The following is a 21,715-nucleotide window of genomic DNA, read 5'->3' on the forward strand; positions in this document are numbered from 1 at the left end:
ATTTCCCATCCACCCATAACTTGCATTAGTCAGAATAGGGCTTGTCTTCACTATCGGGGTAAGTCAACCTAAGTTACCTACTCCAGCTACGTAACTTAGGTCAGCTTACCCCGGTGACTTCACTGTGCTGCGTCGACGGGAGACATTTTCCGGTCAACTTCCCTTACTCCTCTCGGAGAGCTGGAGTATTGGGGTCGACCGGAGAACACTCTGCCGTCGATTTAGTGGGTCTTCACTAGACCCATTAAATTGATCCCTGCTGCATTGATTGCAGCAGCGTTGATTTCCCCATAGTGAAATCCAGCCCCTAGAAGCAGCCTAGTAGCTTCATAAGGTGCCATAGTGCATTAGACACATATCCTTGACAGACTCATGAACAGTGTGTCCTTTGCTTTGCAGAAGAATATCACATGAGGCTGTTGATGGTGTGACCTGTAAAAACATATTGGAATGTTGGTAGCCTAAGAAAAATTAGTCCAACTTACTATAACAGGCATCATTCTCTGATCCTTGAAGATGGAACGTTACCATCTTTGGGTGACTCCTTCAAAAATAAGTGGCCTGGAGTAATTCCTGGATCAAGGTTGAGTACACATGCTAAAATAATGTAAGACCTTTTCAGGAGAGGTCCTAGAGCAAGAAAAAAAAAAGTTGTCATGGAACTAATGGTCACATTTTACCTTTTATACTCAGAGAAACAACGAATGAGAACTTTATCACTGATAACACTAGGAGTATGTTTTCACTGTTATGCACTGAGATTGAGCTGCAAAACTTAGTTATAATGAATAAGATGTATTTGATTCCCTGTTTATTGTGCTTAAACTTAACCCCCACCTGAACTTAATGCTAATTTTTTAGCTGGAGACTGATCAGTAGACAGAGGAGTTGCACGATCAAAATAACCACCTAATGACTAAGGGAAAGCATATCAGATTGTGGAATACCCCGCATCAAATAATCCTCAACGCAGAACTTCAGTGGAGATACTCCTGATTCAATTTAAATCACAATCAAGCCTTCTCTTCCTCAAAGCTAGGCTCCTGAGTAGAGCGGAGTGATTTTTTTTTCTGCAAATAGCAAATTCATAAAAAGATGCATTTTCAGGGGCACTGAAACTTCACAATTTCAGCCACTGAACTGAAAAATCAATTATTCACTCATCTCTGCTCCCGAGACAGTGAGAGGGGATATACTGGTCCTTACAAGAAGCTTGCTTATGATGAAACTCCAACTATATTGAAATAGCAAAGTTATCTCATTCCTCAAGGTATTTCTAAGAAATTAAACTCTGTTTACAGTGCAGCACAATCCCATAGATACAGAAAAACTTGGGGAGTTGAAAGATAGTCCCATGGCTAATAACTAAGATCTTGTAAATTCCATCAGAGAGAGAACCCCTGGGGCCAGGAATCTGCTGGTATTATTGAGTGACATCCTGACTGCACTGAAGTGAAATGCAGTTTTCCCATTGGAGGCAGGATTTCCTCCATTATCTCCATAGTAGACATTCTGAAGAGTTCCTATGTTCTGCAGGCTCCAAGCCTTGCTCTTCTTTGTCTTGTGGCATGTAGAAGGTCTCCAGCCTTTCCCAGCGCACTTCCACTTATAGTGAAGTCAAGCTGTGCCAAAGATGAGAGACTTTCTTAAGTCTGTTTAGAAACAGACTGCTTGTCATTGGAATAGACTCATAAAGTTTAACCCTTTCACCTGTCAGAATAACTGTTTGATTGCTGTTTATATTTGTCAATATCTCGGTTCCAACATTTTATTTTGTAGCGATATGTTGGTCAATACATAGTTAAGGTTGATATTAGATTGATTTTTTGCATCTGCACATGCACACAAACACTCACAGATTTTTTTTGTCTGGAAAGTTTGTGGCAAGTTGAAGAAGACATTTTGGACAGTGCAATGGGTCAACACTTGAGAGGCTTCAGTTTTCGATCATTTTCCTAACTTATTTTTAGCTCACTGTGGCTCCTCCTTGGCTTGCCATAGAAAATCCAATTTTTTCTTAATCTGTTGCTTTTAGTGAGTACAGAGGCATTTGACTAGTTTTGGGGGTAAAAAGGGGTACCTGGTGCGAATTGCTTAGTTACTAAGACTCACATTTTCCAAAATCTGACTTCCATGTTGTGGGCAAAAGTAATGCTTATGATTTTTGTGCACCCATAATAAACTATGCACAAATATAAGCATTTGGACAGCCAGCCACCTGATTTGTACCAGCTACTCACTAGCTGTTCAAATGTTGATATTTGCAGGCCTAAACGGAAGGCTAAGCTGAAATTCAGATGCAAATCTAGCTTCAAAAGTAGTTTGTATACTTTATAAAGCCCCTTATGTGTTTGACACACACTCTGGGGAGAAGAAGAGCTGTGGGCCACTGTGTTACCTCTCAGCCTCAGCAAGAGAGAGTTTTGCTGATGATTAGACTTGGTGTCAGTTCCCTGCCACATCAGTCTGTCTTCCTCACCAGCAAACTCCTCAAGGCTCTCCTGGCCCAAACCTCACCTAGCAGGAAACAATCAATGAACTCCAGCCCTGGAGTTCCTCTGAGATGTTTCTCTGCAATGCACAGCCCCTGCCACTGTGCATTTACAGAAGATATTAAGTTCACTGCTCTTTTAAAGAGTCAGTACATCACTGCTTAGTAATGTAACTGGGGTAAATACACCCTTCCCTTTCTGAGTAAAAGCAAAACAAGTTTATTGACAAAGGAGAAAGGATTAAAGGATACCAAGTAAGAGAGATAAAGGTAGAGATGGTTACAAGCAATTAAAAGCGAAAACACTCATCTAAAAGTCTCAAACTTAGTCTAGCAAGATACAGTCTTCGTTCAAGATGGTGCCTCTCACCCACAGTCTCCTTTCCAGCTTTTTCCTGGCTGTCCTGTCCAGGACCCATCACAAAGATCAAAGCACTTGGTTTCTTTGTCTCTTAAAATGAAGAATAAAGATAGAGACTCTCTATGTTCCTTATATTTCCAAAAGGGATGTCTTTGTTTCACAAGGAAGGCATCCTGGAAAACTCAGACTCCCATGTCCAGTACAGGAACCATGTTAATTCTCTGTCTCTCAGGTTCAGGAACAGGATAACCCCGGCTGGTTTAACTCAATAGCTGTGTTTACAGCTAACATGTAAATTGAGGTAAGCCCATATTGCTGTGTCTAGGAAAGAGCAGTTTGGGTATGTCTTCACTACCTGCCGGATCGGATTGGCAGGTAGTAATCGATTTATCACGTCTCATCTAGACGATAAATCGATCCCTGAACGCGCTCCCCGTCGACTCCGGAACTCCACCAGAGCGAGAGGCGGTAGCGGAGTCGACAGGGGAGCCGCGGCAGTCGATCCCGTGCCGTGAGGACACGAAGTAAATCGATCTAAGATATTTTGTCTTCAGCTATGCTATTCACGTAGCTGAAGTTGCGTATCTTAGATCGATCCCTCCCCCTAGTGTAGACCAGCCCTTTGTCACCTTTATCTAGGCTAGGCTATCTTGTCTTAAACATCATACAGAGAGAATTCATAGCTTCACATTTAAGTTAACACATGTGTTTTACAGTTATATTGATAACCAGCATGTTATTATCTTTCATATGGTACCTCACAAGGCATATTTTGCACTGATACCATTGTAGTAGTGTGTAGGGTGTGAATACAGGGTGCCTAGGGTCACAATGTTATAGAAAGGCCAAATCACTTTTAAGAAAACCATGAAGACCTCCTGGCCCTGATGTGAACCTTACACAATTTTCATGGAACTTCAGGCAAGGGTTGGGGATTCCATACGAAGGGAGTGGTTGGGAGGCAGTGAGTGCTCTGAAGATGGTGGCAGTACCCAGGATCTCCTTGCCAGGCATTTAGGCGCAGAGTTGTAAAGGTATTTAGGTGTTGCTGCACTCAGTATCATAATACCTGACTGGTTTAGGAGCCTGAATCTCATTTTCAAAAGTGATTTAGGTACATAGAAGTCTATATTGACTATCAGTGGGATTTAGGCTGCTAAATCAGTGGGGCATTATAACAGTGAATACAACAATGCCAAAATACCTTGAAAATATGGGCCTTAATAGCCACAAAACTGACCAGTTTCCAGGGGTTTGAGCTGGCTTTGAGTGAACAATGTGCAGGGGAAGAGGGAGGCAGGACCAGGCCATGGCTTTTGAGAGGAGCCAGTCTTAGCTCAGCTTACCTCACTACTGCAGGAACAAACCCTCCTCTCCCAGTCTGAGATCCCAAAATGCCTTCCTTGGCCTTCTGCATTAGTCCCAAAAGGCAGAATTCCCACCACCTCCAGTGGGGTTCAGGGAAGAGGGCAGAGCTCTATCCCTTCTATCTTTCTCCTGCCTTCATTTTTCATTCTCTTCCCATCTGCTTAGCTGCTTCCTGACAGCTGCTGCCTTTACAGCCTTCTTCCACTCTTTCCCCTGCTCCCCAAGGTCAAATGTTAGAATGACAGGCTGAGGTTGGTTTTTCCTTTCTCTCCCTCCACCCATGCAGTCAGGAGGTGGCAGTAACAAAAGGGTGGAGACGTTCTTCATGTGAACAGATAATTCCTCTTGTGTGGTCATGTGGTGGCCTTCTGTTCCCCCACACCCATGTGATCAGATAGCCTTCTTTCTTCTCCACACGTCAGCAGTGGCTTCGGTTTCAATTACAAATATCCAGGACCCGTGCCATTCAGTGCTAACCTAGAAAACTCTTCTAACAGACCAGGAGCTCTCCCATTTCTCACTTGATGGGGTGCAGGGGGGAACCCAACCACAACAGGGAAATAGCCTCAGGTTGTCATAAATGCACTTCGTGTTTTAAATTAACATTCCCACATACGCACTTCTGTAGATTTAATGAGACGATGTGTCAGATGACTCTTAGTGTTAATTAGGCAAATATAAAGGAGTCATGAGAAAATCAGACAGCAGCTTTTCTATGTGCTTGGTGATTTTTTATTCTAATACATAATTTACAGAATAAAAGAAGTCATAACTCCCCCCCCCCATTTAAAATACTTGTTTATAGCATGACTTATGAGAACCATAGGTAGGAGCATTCTTGAGATTATTAGGTTTTTACTTTGAAGAGTCCATTGTGTGTCCATAACAGCTTTTGTGCAACCCATGATCCTTTCATCACTCAGGATAGGAAGACACAGACTGATCACCAGAGCGCTCTTCTCTGTGTGTATATATCAACACATAAAAATACTGTTAAGGAGCATTCATTGCTGGAGGATAAATGATCCATCCACAATATGCTGTCAGCCAATATGGTGCAATAATCAGTTAAGACTAAGGCTAGGCAACCAGGAGGAAGAGAAGTGAGTAGGTCTTGGTTCCTTCCTTCCATCTCCATATCAATGGAGGATCTGCTCCAGGAAAACTGGAACCCAGAGACCTACTGTCCTACTATGTGATCCCCCACCTTCCCACACAGATATTACCCACACAGATTCCAATGGCAGGGTCTTCCCACCTTGTATTCATGTCTCCTACGGCACCAGCTCACCATCAATGCTCTGAGCCTAGGAGCTGCTCAGAGGGTTGACAAGCCTTCCTACCCAGCACAGTGGCTTGCTTCTCCAGACTCATTGGGACCAGAACTCCAGGGATTTGGGGCAGCTCTCCCCACTCCTCAGTACAGACACTCCTTGTGTGCTGCAGGGTGAGCTACCTAAGTCTCTTGTTCCAACTCAGCCATTCTCCACCAACCACAGGATCTCAGACTCTACCAGCTACTGACTGACTCTTACAGCTACCTGCTTTGTTTAACATGTTCTTAGTGATACCCTTTCCCTTCCTTGCCATATCACCTCCACTCATCCTCCTGATCCTTATCTATCCATCTTCTTCTGATACCCGTCCCCAGCCCAGCATTTCTTATCTCCTTGTTCCTCTCCTGTGTTCTCTGCCACCCCCATATAACTTCACCCACTCTCATATCCCTCACCACTTCCTTCAGTCTCATTGTCTCAAACCCATCCCCCAAAAGAATCCCTAAGTAGCCAGTAAACATTCATAATTTGTACTGAGCCTAGAATCATAGGATTGTAGGACTGGAAGGGACCTCAAGAGGTCATCTAGTCCTGTCCCCTGCACTCAAAGCAGGACTAAATATTATCTAGACTAAGCATGACCAAGGGGTGAAAAAAAGAGTGAAAATAATCCATTACCACGGTGGGATCTTCCAAACCATCAGGATATGCACATGACTGAATTAACACAGGATGTGAAAACCTGGCATCACTGAAATCAATGGCCAAACTCCCACTAATGTTAATGGAACCAGGATTTCACACATGGTGTTTTACTATCAGCCTCATCCTCCCACCTCAACTTCCCCCATCTCTTCTTAAATTCACTTGTGTCATGTCTGAAATTTGGCCCTGATCCTCTAGTTGACTATGCATGGGTACACCGCTGTGCTCTGTTGGCTTGGGTTCAACACAGCAGGCCAGAATTCATGTTTTCCGGTGCAGTCCCTTGTCCAGTGGAGTCAAAATCCTGATTGGGACCTTTTGGGTGATAATCCAGATAATTAGTAGTAGTAACTGTATTAGGTATAGCTTTATAAAACACTAATTATCATTTATTTGGGGAACATTTACTTGGGAATAGTAACATCTGTTCCATTGTTCATTCTTTTTAAAAATGTTTTGTTAATGCAAATATACTCAGTATTTTGGAAGATAGGTAGTATCTTTTATCAAAGTGTGTCAGTGCACAGCACACGTTATTCAGGTAGCCTCATGACACCCTTGGGGTCTTGACAAGTATTAAGGTCTTTTTGTTCTGTGTTTGTACAGTGCCTAGCACCATGGGATCCTGGTCTATAATTATGTACTATGCTCTGTGATGATAATAATAATTAATAATGTCCATTCTATCTTGGGGTAAGATGAGGCACAGAGAATTAAGAGATTTTTTTCCCCCACAGTGACTGCCAGAAACAGAATTCAGATGTAGGAACACCACGATCCCTTCTCTAACCATCACAAAATACAATAAGTACAGCCTTATTAAATGTTAATTAAATGCACATTTCGGAACTTTAGCAGACTGTTACCAATTGTATGATATTGTTATACCAACCTGAATCCCAAAACTGATATACAAACCGCCTGTCACTAGTACTATAGTTTGTTTAATCAATGTCTGCGTTGTATTTAAAATTCTTAGGTCAGACTTCTCAGATCCGTTAACTGCAGTGGGGATTTCTATTGCGCATTCCAAGCTCCTTCACTGCACAAAATTCCCATTGATTTCAAGGGGATTTCTGCAAGGCCGCCCAGAGGATTCAGGGGCCCTGGGGCAAAAGCAATTTTGCGGGCCCCTTCCATAAAAAAAGTTGCAATACTATAGAATACTATATTCTCGTGGGGCCCCTGCGGGACCTGGGACAAATTGCCCCACTTGCCCCCCCCCTCTCTCTCCCCCCCTCCCCCCCGGCGGCCCTGGATTTCTGCACTCCTTTCACGTGCCGGCTGTGTGATAGAGATGTGTAGTGTGGATGAGAGAGGAAAATATTAGCGGCATGTTTGATTTGAAAAGCAATCATCATTCCTCCTCAAACTCAGCCTTTTCCAGTAAATCTAATAGTCCAGTTGCTGCTTTGACGAGAGTTCTCTATTTTAAAGCGTCACAAAAGAACAGAAATATGACATCTTAAATTCGAGAAGCTTCATTAGGCTGGCAACGAATTTTCCATACAGAGTTTGCCTCCTTCTTTAATAGGATGAATGTTCAGTTTCATGGTGAGCCTTGGAAAGCACTCAAATCAAGGGAGGCTAATAATAGCAAGAGCAAACATTATTAAAACCTTTTGGCAGTGTGCTGACCAGTGATCCAAGTCACTAGTAATTTTCAGATACCTGTTTGTAAATTGCAAGAAACTGATTACTAACAAGGTCAGCACAGGGCCTCAATCTTAATAATTTTTTTCCTTCTGAGGTGCATTCAGCAGTGATTTTGCATTACAACTTGAACAAATGAGACCTTTTTCTTATATGTTCAGCAATTTCACATGCTGCTAGAAAATCATAGTACAAAAGACATTTCAATAACGTGCCTATCCTTTAATAAAAGGAGCCGTGAACAATGCTAGCTTGCAAGATAGTACACCGCCATTGAAATCAGATAGAGGAAACAGAATGTCAGTCAAATGGAAAAGTATGATTTATTATCTCTCTCCTGGCAAAATTACAGTGACAATGTCTATGCAAAGGTATCTGAAATTACTGACTTACTGTATTTCTGTCATAGTTTATACAAAAAATACATAAAGTAGAATGGCATATCATATTCTGAACTATAATAATATCTACTTTAAAAGTGTGCTGTGTTTTTTTAGGTACCGATGGTGTGTGTGTGTGTGTGTGTGTGTGTATGTATGTATGTATATATATATATATATATATGTATATATATATATATATATATATAGTATATTACATTATGCACTAGTACAGTATTGTAATATAATTCTGTTACCAAATCTAACAGTAAACGGGGTGTATGCTGCTCTCAGTTAGGTGGGTGTAAATGTGGAATAATTCCAGTGATTTCATGTTGCTGTTATTTATTTGTATTACAATAGCATCTACAGGCCCCAGCTGAGTTCAGGCCCCCGTTGTGCCAGGCACTTTATATACACATAAAAGACAGCTCCTGCCCCAAAGAGCTCACCATATAAATAGATTTGACTGAAAAAAGCAACATTATCATCCCTATTGACAGATGGGGAGCTGAGGTGCAGATACCCATAAGGAGACGTTTTTAAAGGAATGTGCAGATGAGAGTTAGGTAGCCAAGTCCCATGGGTTTTAAATGGGAGTTGGGTCTACTTGGCTTATGTAAATCTCCCCAGCTGACTTGCCCAAGGTCACAGAGACAGTCTGTGGCAGCACTAGAAATCAAACCCATATCCCCATAGTCCCAGTCCAGTGCCTTAACCAAAAGCCCATCCTTCCTCCTTGTGGCAGAACAGAGGAGAATATTGGTCTGTAATCTTATGCCCATGAGTTTGGGTTTTCCCCACTAAATAAGACCCAGGAATGAACATGTGGCCATCACTAATATCACTAAAAGCCATGGCTGCATTTTCAGAAGTGTTCATTCATTTTGTATGCCTCAACCTGTGGGTGCCCAACTCGAGACATCCACTCCATTCAGTAAGCCACTGGGTCTGCTTCCAAAGCTGGGGGAGTCCCGGGGGACTGCTGGATGACAAAGTATTTGCTCAGAGAAGCCTTGTGCCCCTGGGTAACCCACACGCACCTTCTGGGTGTGGTGTTGTCCCATCTAGTGGCACCGAGACCACTTAGAGAGAGAGAGAGAAAATGAGTCTGCTCTACAGCCTTAACTAACAGCCAGTTGGCTTTTAGCTCATATGGTAGAGGCTCATGCACTAAGCTCCAGAATCCCCCTGTTCGATCCCACCCGCCGATGGTCTATAGGCGTTACGCATGCACTTGCTCTGGCCCTAGCAACACCCTCATCTCCACAGGAACCATGCTGCTAGGGATATATCCAGGGAAGAACACCTAGCATGCAGATGTTCCCAGGCACTCCAGAGAGAAGGCTGCATGGAAATGCTAACCTAGCCATAGGTTGTATTTTCATTCCTGATTAAACTGTGTAAGATCAGCTAGGGTATCGTCCATGTGTCCCCTGGCCTGCTCAGCCTCTGTCACCTCTCACCCACTAAGTGCCTTCCATGAAGGCCTTGAAGTGGGGGAGTCCATGGCACAAAGAGCTGATCCCCTCTCCAGGAGCAGAGGTTCCCCTTCTGTGCCTAGATCTGGCTCTTTATTTTTAATCATTTTTTTATGAGTCTTATAAAAATGTTTCAGTTCCTTTGACCATAAGGCTGAAATCATATTCATAAAGAGAGTTGTAAATATAATATACAGCTTTACCTACTGTAAATACATGATTAGTAATTAGTCATTTTAAATACTATGGATGGGGTATTTCAAAAACACTTAGCAGTGGGCATATCTCTGCTCTCACTGAAATCAATGGTATAGTGCCCCAGGGGAAGCAGAGTGAGGCCAGAGCTGAGTGCTTTTGAAATATACCAGCCTGAAAATACAACAAAGTCTCGATCGGGAGATAACGTCAGAGGGACCGATCCTGCCATCAGCCTGTGAGCACAGCTCCTACTGAAGTATATGAAAATTTAGCGCAAAAAATTCATGGAAGGTTTCCGGTACTGTAATAGAGTGATCTGAAAAGTGTAGGCGTGTGGGTTGATGGAGTGTTGATAGCTGAAAGTGCTTTACACAGAATTACATTAATTAAAAAGTAATGCCCGAGTAGATAATTAGCCTAGTGATTGTTTATAAACCAAAAATTGAATAAATCATTCAATGACAGCTTTCAGTACGGTTGGTTAAAATAGAGACGGTGTCAAGCTGTGATTCTGATTTCATAAGTCAGGGATAACCCTGTGGTAGCCCAGGGAGTTACGCCAGAGTAAAATCCATGCAAGTGAGAGGAGAATCGGGCCCCAAAACAGCTGCATAGAATTATAATGAAAGCAAGAACCACACAGCCAGGATCTCTGTCCTCTATTTTAGCAGGTGAACCTTGCTAACAGTGAGTTAACCCAGGGCAATCGCTGGATGTTCGGTAAATACCAGTCCGTTCCTTAAACACAGGCAAACAATTCCAAAATCCTTTCCGAGAAAAAGACCTTTTTGGGTATCATGTCCTTCCTTACCTTCCAGTCGTGTTCAGAGGTAATATCATCCCCTGAGGGCGGAAAAGATCTTCTCTGACATCCTTATGTGACTCCCTAAGGGATTTCACACAATAGCGGTTGGAATTAGATCCCTCCCTTCCCTTCCAGCCCGTTATTAATTACTGTTATCGCTGAGCCACATTGCCCCCAAGAACTTCATGTGGCTCTCCTGCCTTCATGGTACTGGGCTCCCTTCACCTCGGGTGTCTACAGGGAGGCTGGGGAGACTCCAGCCTGTCACAGCCAGAACGATCAGAGAGAAACTATGCTAGAGGGTCCTCACGGAGCTTTCCCCCCTGACAGCCCTTCGCAGAGCAGAGAGATGGCGCCTTACAAGGGTGATGAATGTTGTTATGAATGTAAAATCTTTGGATATGGGCTGACTTTTAGTCTGAGTTGGTACAGTACCTACTGCAATGGGGTCCCGATCCTAAATTCATCATGACCCAAAAAGTGAGGATCACAGACAGAGGGGGAAACCTCACATGATCATGCAGGGCAGGGAGGCATATGCCCTCCTCCTCCATGGCTGTATTGCTTTCCCCCCCCCTCCTCCTCACCTCACTGCTCATAGGTGAGTTGGCTGGAGTGAGTTTTTAGGAGGGATTTGAATGAGCACAGGGAGTAGTTACCAGTATTCCCTCTAATTTTTCCCACGCATGTGCGGGATGAATTTTGTTACGTGCACCAATATGGAGGTAATGTGTGACACATCACTTCCATATTGGTGCACGTACCAAAATTCATGTGGTGGGGGTGGGGCCGAGGGGTTCGGCATGTGGGAGGGGGCTAAGGGCTGGGGCAAAGGGTTGGGGTGCAAGCATGTGAGGGCTCCAGCTGGGGATGCAGGCTCAGGGCTGGGGAAAAGGGTTGGGGTGCAGGCTGCGGTGTGGGGCCGGTGATGAGGGACTGAGGGCTGGGGCAGAAGGTTGGGGTGGGGGGTGAAGGCTCCGACTGGGGGTGTGGGCTCGAGGGTGGGGCTGAGGATGAGGGGCTTGGGGTGCAGGATAGGCACCCCTCCTCCAGCTGCAGTATGGGGTATGTGCTGGGTATGGGGGAGAGGTGCCTCTCCCTGCCGCGGCAAGTCCAGGGCTGGATTGGGGCTGGGGAAGGGTCCGGGCCGGGGCTGGGTTGGGGCCGCAGGATAGGCCCCCCTCCCCCTCCTCCGGCTGCAGCAGGTCTGGGCCAGGGGAGGGGCGCCCCAGCCACAGCAGGTCTGGGCAGGGCAGGGGTACCCCTCCCCCGGCTGCAGCAGGTCTTGGCCAGGCGGGTCCCCTGAGCGCCTGCGCAGCACTTAATAGGCTGCTGTGTGGCCATGCAGCTTACAGGGAACATAGGTAGTTACCTATTCCTAAAATAATCTATGTTAAATTCAAGGAGATTTTCCCCATAAAAATGTTATTCCAGTATAAAATTGAGCCTTGCCACCCTGCTCTCTACCTTTTCCTAAATGTATTTGTTGGCATTATATAGAACGTGTACAAACATTAACTAATCCTCTCTACCGCCCTGCATGTCTTGTCAGCAGCATTAACCCGCAATTTAGCAAAGGAGAAACTAAGGCATAGAAGTTAAGTGACTTGGACAAGGTCACAGAGTCAGTCAGTGTCAGGGCTGCTTGCTCCTAGTCCTGAGCGCAAACCGCTAACCCGTTGCTTCCCTAACTTGAGTGTTCCTGCCTATTACAACACAGGGATGGATCCTGCAGCTCCTATGAAATCAGTAACAGCTGAGGGCACTGAGCACCTTGCAGGGTTGGACCCATATTATTTTGGCCTAAAAGATACCCTGTACAGAGGGACCATTGTCTTCTGTGGTTTGAAATTAAATCCCCTACTTATTCATCCTAAAACTCTCTCTGTTTTTGTTTTGTTTTGTTTTGTTTTTGACACCGACTAACACTGAGGGCCAAATTCTGCTCTCAGTTACACTGCTGTAAATCAGGACATCAATGGAGTTATTTGGATTTACACTGGTGTAACAGTCTGGCCCTGTGCCCTGAATTTCTGGTTATTACTCTTGCCCTGGGTTCTTTTCTTCCTGTGTTTCCTTGATTAAGGAAACATTCAGAATTTGTATTTGCCATCTCAGTGGTTCTTCCTGGGTGCCTGATTTTACATTTTCTGACACCAAGTTCCATCACGCCAGCCTTTTCCCCATTGCCCTGGGCTGTTCAAATACTCTTGTATAATGCTGCCATCCTTTTAAGTGTCATCAGCCTCTCCTGCCTTCATGTCATTTGCATCTCCTGCTACTTAGTCCTTCAGCCAAACCGCTTGCTGGCAAGTTAAATAGGAGAAATCTCAACCTGGACCCTTGGTGGGATCCTTCTCACTACGTCATTCCAAGAACACTGACTTCCATTTAAAAGACCCCAGGCCTGTTTTCTTCTCCCACCCTCACCAGAGTTAATAGGAATTAATTCCACTGTAGCCTGGGAGCCAGATTCTCTGCTGATGTAAACTGGCGCATCTGCATTGACTTCAGTTAGCCCAATGAAGTTATGCTGGTTAAAATCTGGTGTTAAGTGCGAGCTGCCCCTGTGGAGACCGCGTGATGCTGAGCTGGGACAAGGATTGCCTGAGGGAGGTCTCATGCACCCGACTCCCTCTGCTTCAAAATTCACATACCAGTCTGACAGAAAACCAACACTAAGGCAAAGGAAAAACCTTTGGGAGTAAAACTGATGGAAGGAAGAGGAAAAACAACCTTCCCAGGAACAGCAGCAGGAAAGGACACCTCATCCCACCCTAGCGGTGAACCAAACAACAGCATCTACCCCATCTCCACTGATGGAGCATCAGCAGAAGGGAGACCCCAATTCACCCTCCCTCACCCCCTCTACCGGTAACATAGCAGCAGCAAGATTGAGTGGGATATCCCGAGTGATGGAGGATCCAACCTGCCTCCTCCTCTTTCACCAGACTGGCAAGCACAGAAGTGGCATCAGGGCAGTTTACCCACACAATGTGCACTGGACTGAGGGACCCTGACATTGAGAAGGGGTAAGTAGGTCAGTCTTCCCAGCCCACTCTCTGCCATCAGCAGCAGGGGCTAGTTTTCATTCCTTTCTCGCTCTCTCTTGCTCTCTCCAGCAACAGTCTTTCTGTTCACTTCGGTGGGCTTGGGATCAGGCCCTGAAAGGTGTGTGTGTATCGAACTGTGAACAAGGATTCACACCCCCTGCACCCTGGTGCACTGTCAGGCAGCACCAAGGAAAAGGCAAGCCAGCAGCTCCCAGCCTCCCCTCAGACCTCGACCCTGGCTCCACCAACAGCTCTTTACTTTGAAAGAGATAAAGGGGAGGAAACAGCCAAGCTAAGCCAGCACACACTGACCAAGATCAGCAATGAACTATTACCACCAATGTATCCCACGATTCTTAATCACAGAGGAATCCTGAGTCGAATGTGAGTGAACAAGGGGACGGTATTCAGGAAAAATGCGTCCCATCAACAGCAAACTTATTTAAAGCCAATACACAAGGCAGTGAGGGCCACAGAGAAAGAATGGACAAAAATCTGTCTGCCCTAGGCTGAGTTGCTCTAAATTCGTCCCACTGGTAGCAGTCCCCATGGGGCTATTATACCACATGGGGGATCACTGGAGTACACCAGCTTTCTGGGCTCACCTTTCCCACCCATATAAGCCAAAAGGGAGCAGTGTGATGGTCTGGGGGGTGGCTACATTCCAGCCAGGGATGCCCCCACAACACTAGAATCTTCAGGTGCCCAGATCCAGGAGCTTCCTGGTCCCTTTGTGCAGCCAGAATGGCACAAAGGAGTCTCAGGTCCAAATTCCCAGAATTCTTGGCCCTAGAATTTCAGAGGAGAGGGTCAAACTAATCACAGCTAAGACGGGACCAAACTTCTGGCAGGTGCCAAGAAAAAACCGAAACCGAGAGATGGAGTTTTGTTTTGCCACTGTGAACCAGAAGACCCGGAGAGCCATTCACCCCACAGGAATGTGTGTGTGGTTGGCTTTCCTCAAGAGGCAGCAGGGCTAAGCCTGAAAGAAGAGCTAACGATCTGGTGGAGATGCTGTTTTCTGCACAGTCTCAAAGCACGGCACCCACACCACAGTGAGCCCACAGAATTTCCACTGCCATCTCTGCCCCCACTGAGAAGCATCCCCTGGAATGTTATTTCAAGGTGCTGAAAATACAGGGACAGGAGGCCTTGCACCTTGCTTGACTCCAAACGCCTACTTCAGCTGAAGGGCTGCGTTCTGGATAGCTCCTCCCATGCAAGTGCACACAGGAGGGAGCGTGAAGGTGCAAGGATTATCTCCCTTTTGTGCCCCTGCATAGGGATCAGCTACAAGTTCAGATCCTCAGCTGGTGTAAATCAGCGGCTCTGATTGCAATGGAGTTACATTGATTTACACTCGCTGAGGATCTGACTCACAGTATGTTCGAGGAAGTGCAGACCCTGAGGTCTCCCGGGGTTTTGACAGCAGACAGCTACCGTATAAGGGGTGGCTGAGGGTGGAATTGTGACCCTCCCCACCAACCAGCATATTTGCGTTATGCTACTGTCAAGTCCATGATATAGTCTCTTTAGCCTAGCAACATCGAGAGCCTGATCCTGCCACCTTTACCCACAGTCAGAAGTGTTTTACTGCACAATTAGTCCCTAATCAGGGTAACGCAATGAGAGCAGCAGAATCAGACCCAGCGAAAACACAAAAAACAACAATCAAAATTCCAGACAGGCATTGGATTCACCCAGACTTCCAAAGAAGGCTTCCCTCTAAGGATGTTTCACCAGAAGGACGACATGCAACAGTAGAGGGTGGGGGTTGCAGAACGCAATGTGGATCGGGAAGCAGATACATGGGATAATTTACGTATTTTCTTGGTGTCCTAAACCGATGGTACATCACACAGTTCATCCATATCCTGATCCCTGTGTTAGTCCCAGCGGTAACCTTTAGAAAGGAGACTTATTCCACGTGCGGTGGGCATGTCCAAAACGAAAAAAGCTATTGGAATGTAAGCATAAAAATTACAAACCAAAGTAATACAACCCTCTAGTCCCTCCAGCCACAGGGCTCTGTAAGTACAGCTGTTGTCAGGAATAAAATGATATATACACATGTGTCAATATAAAGTTTTGCTCTTAGAAGAGAAGTGCGGAGTCATGTTGATATGGGACACTCCACTGCTTCCAAATAACGGACTCAGCATATGCAGGCCCTTTGGGAGAGGCCAAGGTTGGATCCTCTCATGAATTTGGTTCCTTTTTATCAGCTAATTGAAGGAAGACTACCCAGACCAAAAGCAATTCCAGGAGTCTTAGGCTATGGCCAAACTACAGAGCTTACAGTGGCGCAGCTGCACTGATGCAGCTGTTACATCGTATCACTGCTAGTGCAGATGTTCTACGCTGGTGGGAGAGAGCTCTCCGGTCAACGTAACTACTCCAGCCCCTGCGAGCGGCAGCAGCTATGTCGGCGGGAGAAGCTCTCCCACCGACAGCGGTATCCACACCGGCACTTAGGTCGGTGTAACTTACATCACGCGGGGGAGGGGGTGGCTTATTCACACCCTGGAGCAACATAACATAAGCTGTAGCGTGTACATAGCCTTAAAAATACATCAGCTGGCCCGACACATGGAAAATACAGCAAACCTAGCAAAGCTAATCATTATATGAGTCTCCCTTTACATCAAATAAAGGACCTGGTTAGCTCTTATGGTACAACCCCTGTGTGCTGCTCCCCCAGCCATTAAGCAAGCTTTACCTGCTAGCCTGGAGTTCTTGCAGCATATGGAGAATCCACAGTGGTGGGGATGCAGTCCGCTGTTTATACAGAGCCTAACCCAGTATAGGAGGGGAATAGTTAGGAGAAGGGAAGGCCTGTCCCCCACAGCGGGGCAATCGTTGAGTGGCAGGGAGCTGCCATCGGAGCTCTATGTCTCTCCTTAACGATAGCATTCAGTGCAAGGGTGTGTAGCCAAAATGCTTCTGTGTTATGGCTCTTCCCAGCTGCTAGAACAGACCCTTGTGACTGCAGGCAGCTGGACATAAATTAGAGCAGCCTTTAGACTGCTCTAACTTTTGTTTAGAGCTCCTGCATCTGGAAGCAACAGGTGGAATCAAGTCATCTTTGCTTCCTAGTCAGTTGCTGCACTGAGTACAGCTCAGCTGGATTTGAGAGCCAGGACTATCATTTCTAGAGAACATTTTACTTACTTTAAAGGAGTTGAATGTTTATTCCCTTGTTCTTTCGGTTGGATAAATAATTCCTCACTGGTTGCTGCATTTCAATAGTTACCGTGATAACCCGTGTATATATCACCTGGTTTTCAGAGATGCTAAGCACCCTGTTGACTTGGACTTATGGGTGCTCAGTGTTTTTGAAATCTGTCTACTATTTGATCAGTCTCTAAAGTGGATTGAGTGCTTCTGAATATTGTGACGCATGACACTACAGAGGATCAGTCGATATTTATATATAATTAAATAACAAACTGGTTAAATTATTCATTGCAAATAAATGATCTAACCATTTTAGCACCATTTTCTCATTTGGGAACCAGTCCTCTTTTCTGTGGTTATATTTACTATGTGTAAATATTCACCAGCGTTGCTTTGAACACCCTTCAGCCTATGGGGGTGATTCCTGTTGTGTGAATGGCCACGTAAGTCACACAATATTGGAGCTGCTCTGATTGGATGTTTGAAACTTTTAAAACGAAAATAACCGATGACAAGTAATGAATAGTGACTAATGAATACTCACATCCAAATACACTTATTTGTATGAAGAACGGCCATTCCCCAAACATTAAGGTGACCAAAAACACCCATTGGCTTTGAATAACCAATGTAAAAGGGCACCAGCATGGCCAAACTGAAGTTAGTCAGAATTCAAATGGATGTTTTCAATGAATGGGATCATTCTAATACCTTTATTCACACTGAATATCTTCTACCTAATGAAGTCAATGGGGCTAATTATGTATTGTAATAAGTTGCTGCTCAGAATCTTGCAGTATTCAGCCACCTCTAATTATAAATAAATAACCTACTATTCCAGCCTTTCTGATTGATTCTGCTATCTTGCCTAGGGTGGGTGTCAAGCTAATCTGTCTGTCCTCAATAGTTTAACACCTGCTAAGTTTCTTAGGAGCAGGCACTACTTCAGCTTTCTTGCAATCCGCTGCTATTCTGCTGGATATCAGAGGCAATTTAAATAGCAATGAAAATTATTCCAATTTCAACTCCTGCAGTTGTTTCTGATGAATGCCATCCTGTGTCGAGGGTCTCTTTTTATATTCATCTCTTCCCATTTGTAAGCTACTATCTTAGCTGTAACGTGGAAGCTGTTGTGGCTCAAATCTTATTCATCTTCCTCCCTATAAATTCACCACCTGAAACGGTAGCTACAAAAATTATCTCCATCAGAACTGCCATTGTCCTTAGCATCATTAACATTTACATCAGCGCTCCAGGTATCAGCGCACAATTTGACAGACTTCACTTTACCTTTTTCTGCACTGCCTGCTGCTACTTCTGCATAAAGCATGATTCCATCAGTAGATTCTGCACAGAGGAGGGTTGATGGCAATTATCTATATGAGAGCTGGTACCAATGGCTCACAGACAATAAGAGAGCAGTGAAATGGAATTATTGGCAGCCATGAAAGCTTTGGTGACATGCCAGATCTTGCCTCTGCTTAGTGGGAACCTCCAGGGTGGCAGGAGCGGTAGATATGCTGGAGGGTAGGGATAGGATACAGAGGGATCTAGACAAATTAGAGGATTGGGCCAAAAGAAACCTGATGAGGTTCAACAAGAACAAGTGCAGAGTTCTGCACTTAGGACGGAAGAATCCCATGCACTGCTACAGACTAGGGACTAAATGGCTAGGCAGCAGTTCTGCAGAAAAGGACCTAGAGGTTACAGTGGACGAGAAGCTGGATATGAGTCGACAGTGTGCCCTTGTTGCCAAGAAGGCTAACGGCATTTTGGACTGTATAAGTAGGGGCATTGCCAGCAGATCTAGGGACGTGATCGTTCCCTTCTATTCATCATTGGTGAGGCCTCACCTGGAGTACTATGTCCAGTTTTGGGCCCCACACTACAAGAAGGATGTGGAAAAATTGGAAAGAGTCCTGCGGAGAGCAACAAAAATAGGGGGCTGGAGCACATGACTTATGAGGAGAGGCTGAGGGAACTGGGATTGTTTAGTCTGCAGAAGAGAAGAATGAGGGGGGATTTGATAGCTGCTTTCAACTACCTGAAAGGGGGTACCAAAGAGGATGAATCTAGACTGTTCTCAGTGGTACCAGACGACAGAACAAGGAGCAATGGTCTCAAGTTGCAGTGGGGGAGGTTTAGGTTGGATATTAGGAAAAACTATTTCACTAGGAGGGTGGTGAAGCACTGGAATGGGTTTCCTAGGGAGGTGGTGGAATCTCCTACCTTAGAGGTTTTTAAGGTCAGGCTTGACAAAGCCCTGGCTGGGATGATTTAGTTGGGGATTGGTCCTGCTATGAGCAGGGGGTTGGACTAGATGACCTCCTGAGGTCCCTTCCAACCCTGATATTTTATGATTCTATGATTCTGGTAGAGAGCAGGTCTTTTGAAACCAAGTCAAAATGAGTCCAAACCTAAGCCATAGAACCACATCACCCAAACTTTGGTAATATTGGTCCAGAAGTTACAGCTTGCGTCCATTTTGAGATCTGACTCTCTCCCAAGCTGCTCATGGCATTTGAAACTGACAAGGCTCCGGTAGAAACTGATATTATCACACAAACTATATGTTAGAGAATTTCATAGAGTTAGAGTCATAGATTTTCTGGGCAGAGGGGACCACCAGATCATCTAGTCTGACCTCCCGTATATCACAGACCATCCAGCACCCGCACATTAAGCCCAACAACAGAAATGAGACCCAAGCATGACAGCCCACAGGAGACTAAATTATTGTGTGCCAAAGGCAGAGAACAGGAGGCACTGAGTGCCTGAGGCCACTCAATGGCAGGGAATTGATTAAGTGAGATGTGCCCTGGCATAGGCGCCAACTTCCTCTCTACTCGGGGGGTGCTCGACCCCCTCTCCTGCCCTGCCTTGTCCCACACACCCCTCCGCTTCCACCTCCTCCCCCCAAGCATGCCCCATCCTGCTCCTCCCCCTCCCTACCAGTGCCTCCTGCATGCCCTGGAACAGCTGTTCTGCGGCGTGCAGGAGGCGCTGGGAAGGGTTGGGGAGGAGTTGATCAGCTGGGCCGCTGTGGGGAGGAAGGGGGGCTGACTGCCGGTAGGTGCTCACAGAGTCAGCGCCTGTGAATCCTGGTAAGAGAACTGCACCCAACGCTGCAGAGGAAGGCAAAAATACCCAAGGTCACTGCCAATCTGACATGGGGGAAAACTCCTTCCCGATCCCACATATGGTGATCAGTTAGACCCTGAGTAAGAGAGCAAGAACCAGCCAGCCAAGCACATAGGTGGTGGAACTAGGGGTAGTGTCGCACCGCCTGGATTGAAGTGACCTCCATTATATCCAGGGTTTACACTTTAGTTCAATGGCTCTCAGCACCCCCACTATAAACATTGTTCCAGCACCTCTGGCCAAGTACATGACAGAAGGAATGCTCCATGCCACCTCAGAGCCCTGACCCACCCCATCCAGTGCCCCATCTCCAGCCAGGGCCATCTCTGATGTTTCAGAAGAAGAAGACCAACCCCCCCCCCCCACACACACACACACAGAAACCCTTACAAAATACAATACAAAATACATTTTCCATTTTTCAATTAAGTTTTTAAAGGAAAAAATATATAGCAACTCAATTTTCAGAGACATTATTAAAAATATGTTTATTTTTCCAATCTAGACTTAAAACATACATATATTTTTGCATTCTTTTTATGGATAAAGAAGGGCAGAGGAGGTAATTTGTCCTGACTAAAGTTGTTGTCCTAAAAATAGTGGAATTAACTCTGCAGTTGTGACAGGTGTGGATGTATCCCTGGGGAATTGTGTCTTCAACATAGGCCTCACTGTGCTCATTTCTCTATTTGTTCCAAACCATGTGGAATTTTCATCAACCAATCAGATTCCTGCTTTTATCCAGCCCTTTCCATAAACTTGCATGCATGTATTTCACTGTGAGATGCATCGTGGGCCTGACCTTAGATCCATTGGTGTCAATGGGAAGACTCACATTGCCTTCAACAGAGCTGGAAGAAACCGTTGATGGTTTCACTACATGACAACTATAACTTGAATTAGATGATGAAACAACCTGGTATACAACCTTCCTACCAGCCCCCTTGAAAATATTTGTGAACTAACTTTTGTAAAGTTTGCATTGCTCTCCAATCGTTTACTATTAAGTATTTGTGGTGGACAAGTGTTGTATCAACCAGGCAAGGTACTAACAACTTCAACTGGACTTTATTTTTACAGTCGAAACCTCTTTACCAAGCTGCTGCTGCACTCTCTGTAACTCTCACTCAGCCTCCTCAACTCCTCCCCCCTCCTTCCTGTTTCCTGTCCTTTCAGACTCCCAACAGCCAGTATTCCCAGTTCTAATAATCACAAACAGCATCTAAACACCGCAACAAGGAACTGCTGAATCCAAATTAGCAATCTGTAAACAAACCCTTAGGGGACCATTACAGGACAATGGGAGAAGCTCTTAGCTTTGAGGATCTTGTATCTTGTCTCCAATGAAGATGGAAGCCTTGTTTTGCCAGGGTGGCAGCCCAGAGATCAAAATTATGACAAACAGTTAAAAAGCCTTTCTCAGGAAAGGAGTGGGGGGGAGGGGCGGAGGTGAATAGTTAGGGATTATCTGGGGACAGCTGACAAAGAGGAAGGCTCTGGAGAGGAGTCTGACTCCGAAAGAGCTGGTATTTCTCCATGTCCAGGGAAATGTAAGCCTTGGGGAGAGGCAGGCCTGCATATAGACTGGCTTATTCTTTTTGAGATCTGTTGTCTCTGAAATGCTT

At 45.3% G+C, this 21,715-nt stretch overlaps 1 protein-coding gene across 4 annotated transcripts in view; it reads left to right on the forward strand.

Annotated features, from left to right (window-relative positions):
- Positions 1-21,715, forward strand: part of VWC2L (von Willebrand factor C domain containing 2 like) — a 158,586-nt gene that overhangs the window by 3,622 nt on the left and 133,249 nt on the right. The gene's annotated exons all lie outside the window — the stretch shown is intronic.

Source organism: Chrysemys picta, chromosome 11, assembly GCF_011386835.1.
Source record: "Chrysemys picta bellii isolate R12L10 chromosome 11, ASM1138683v2, whole genome shotgun sequence".
NCBI lineage: Eukaryota > Metazoa > Chordata > Testudines > Emydidae > Chrysemys > Chrysemys picta.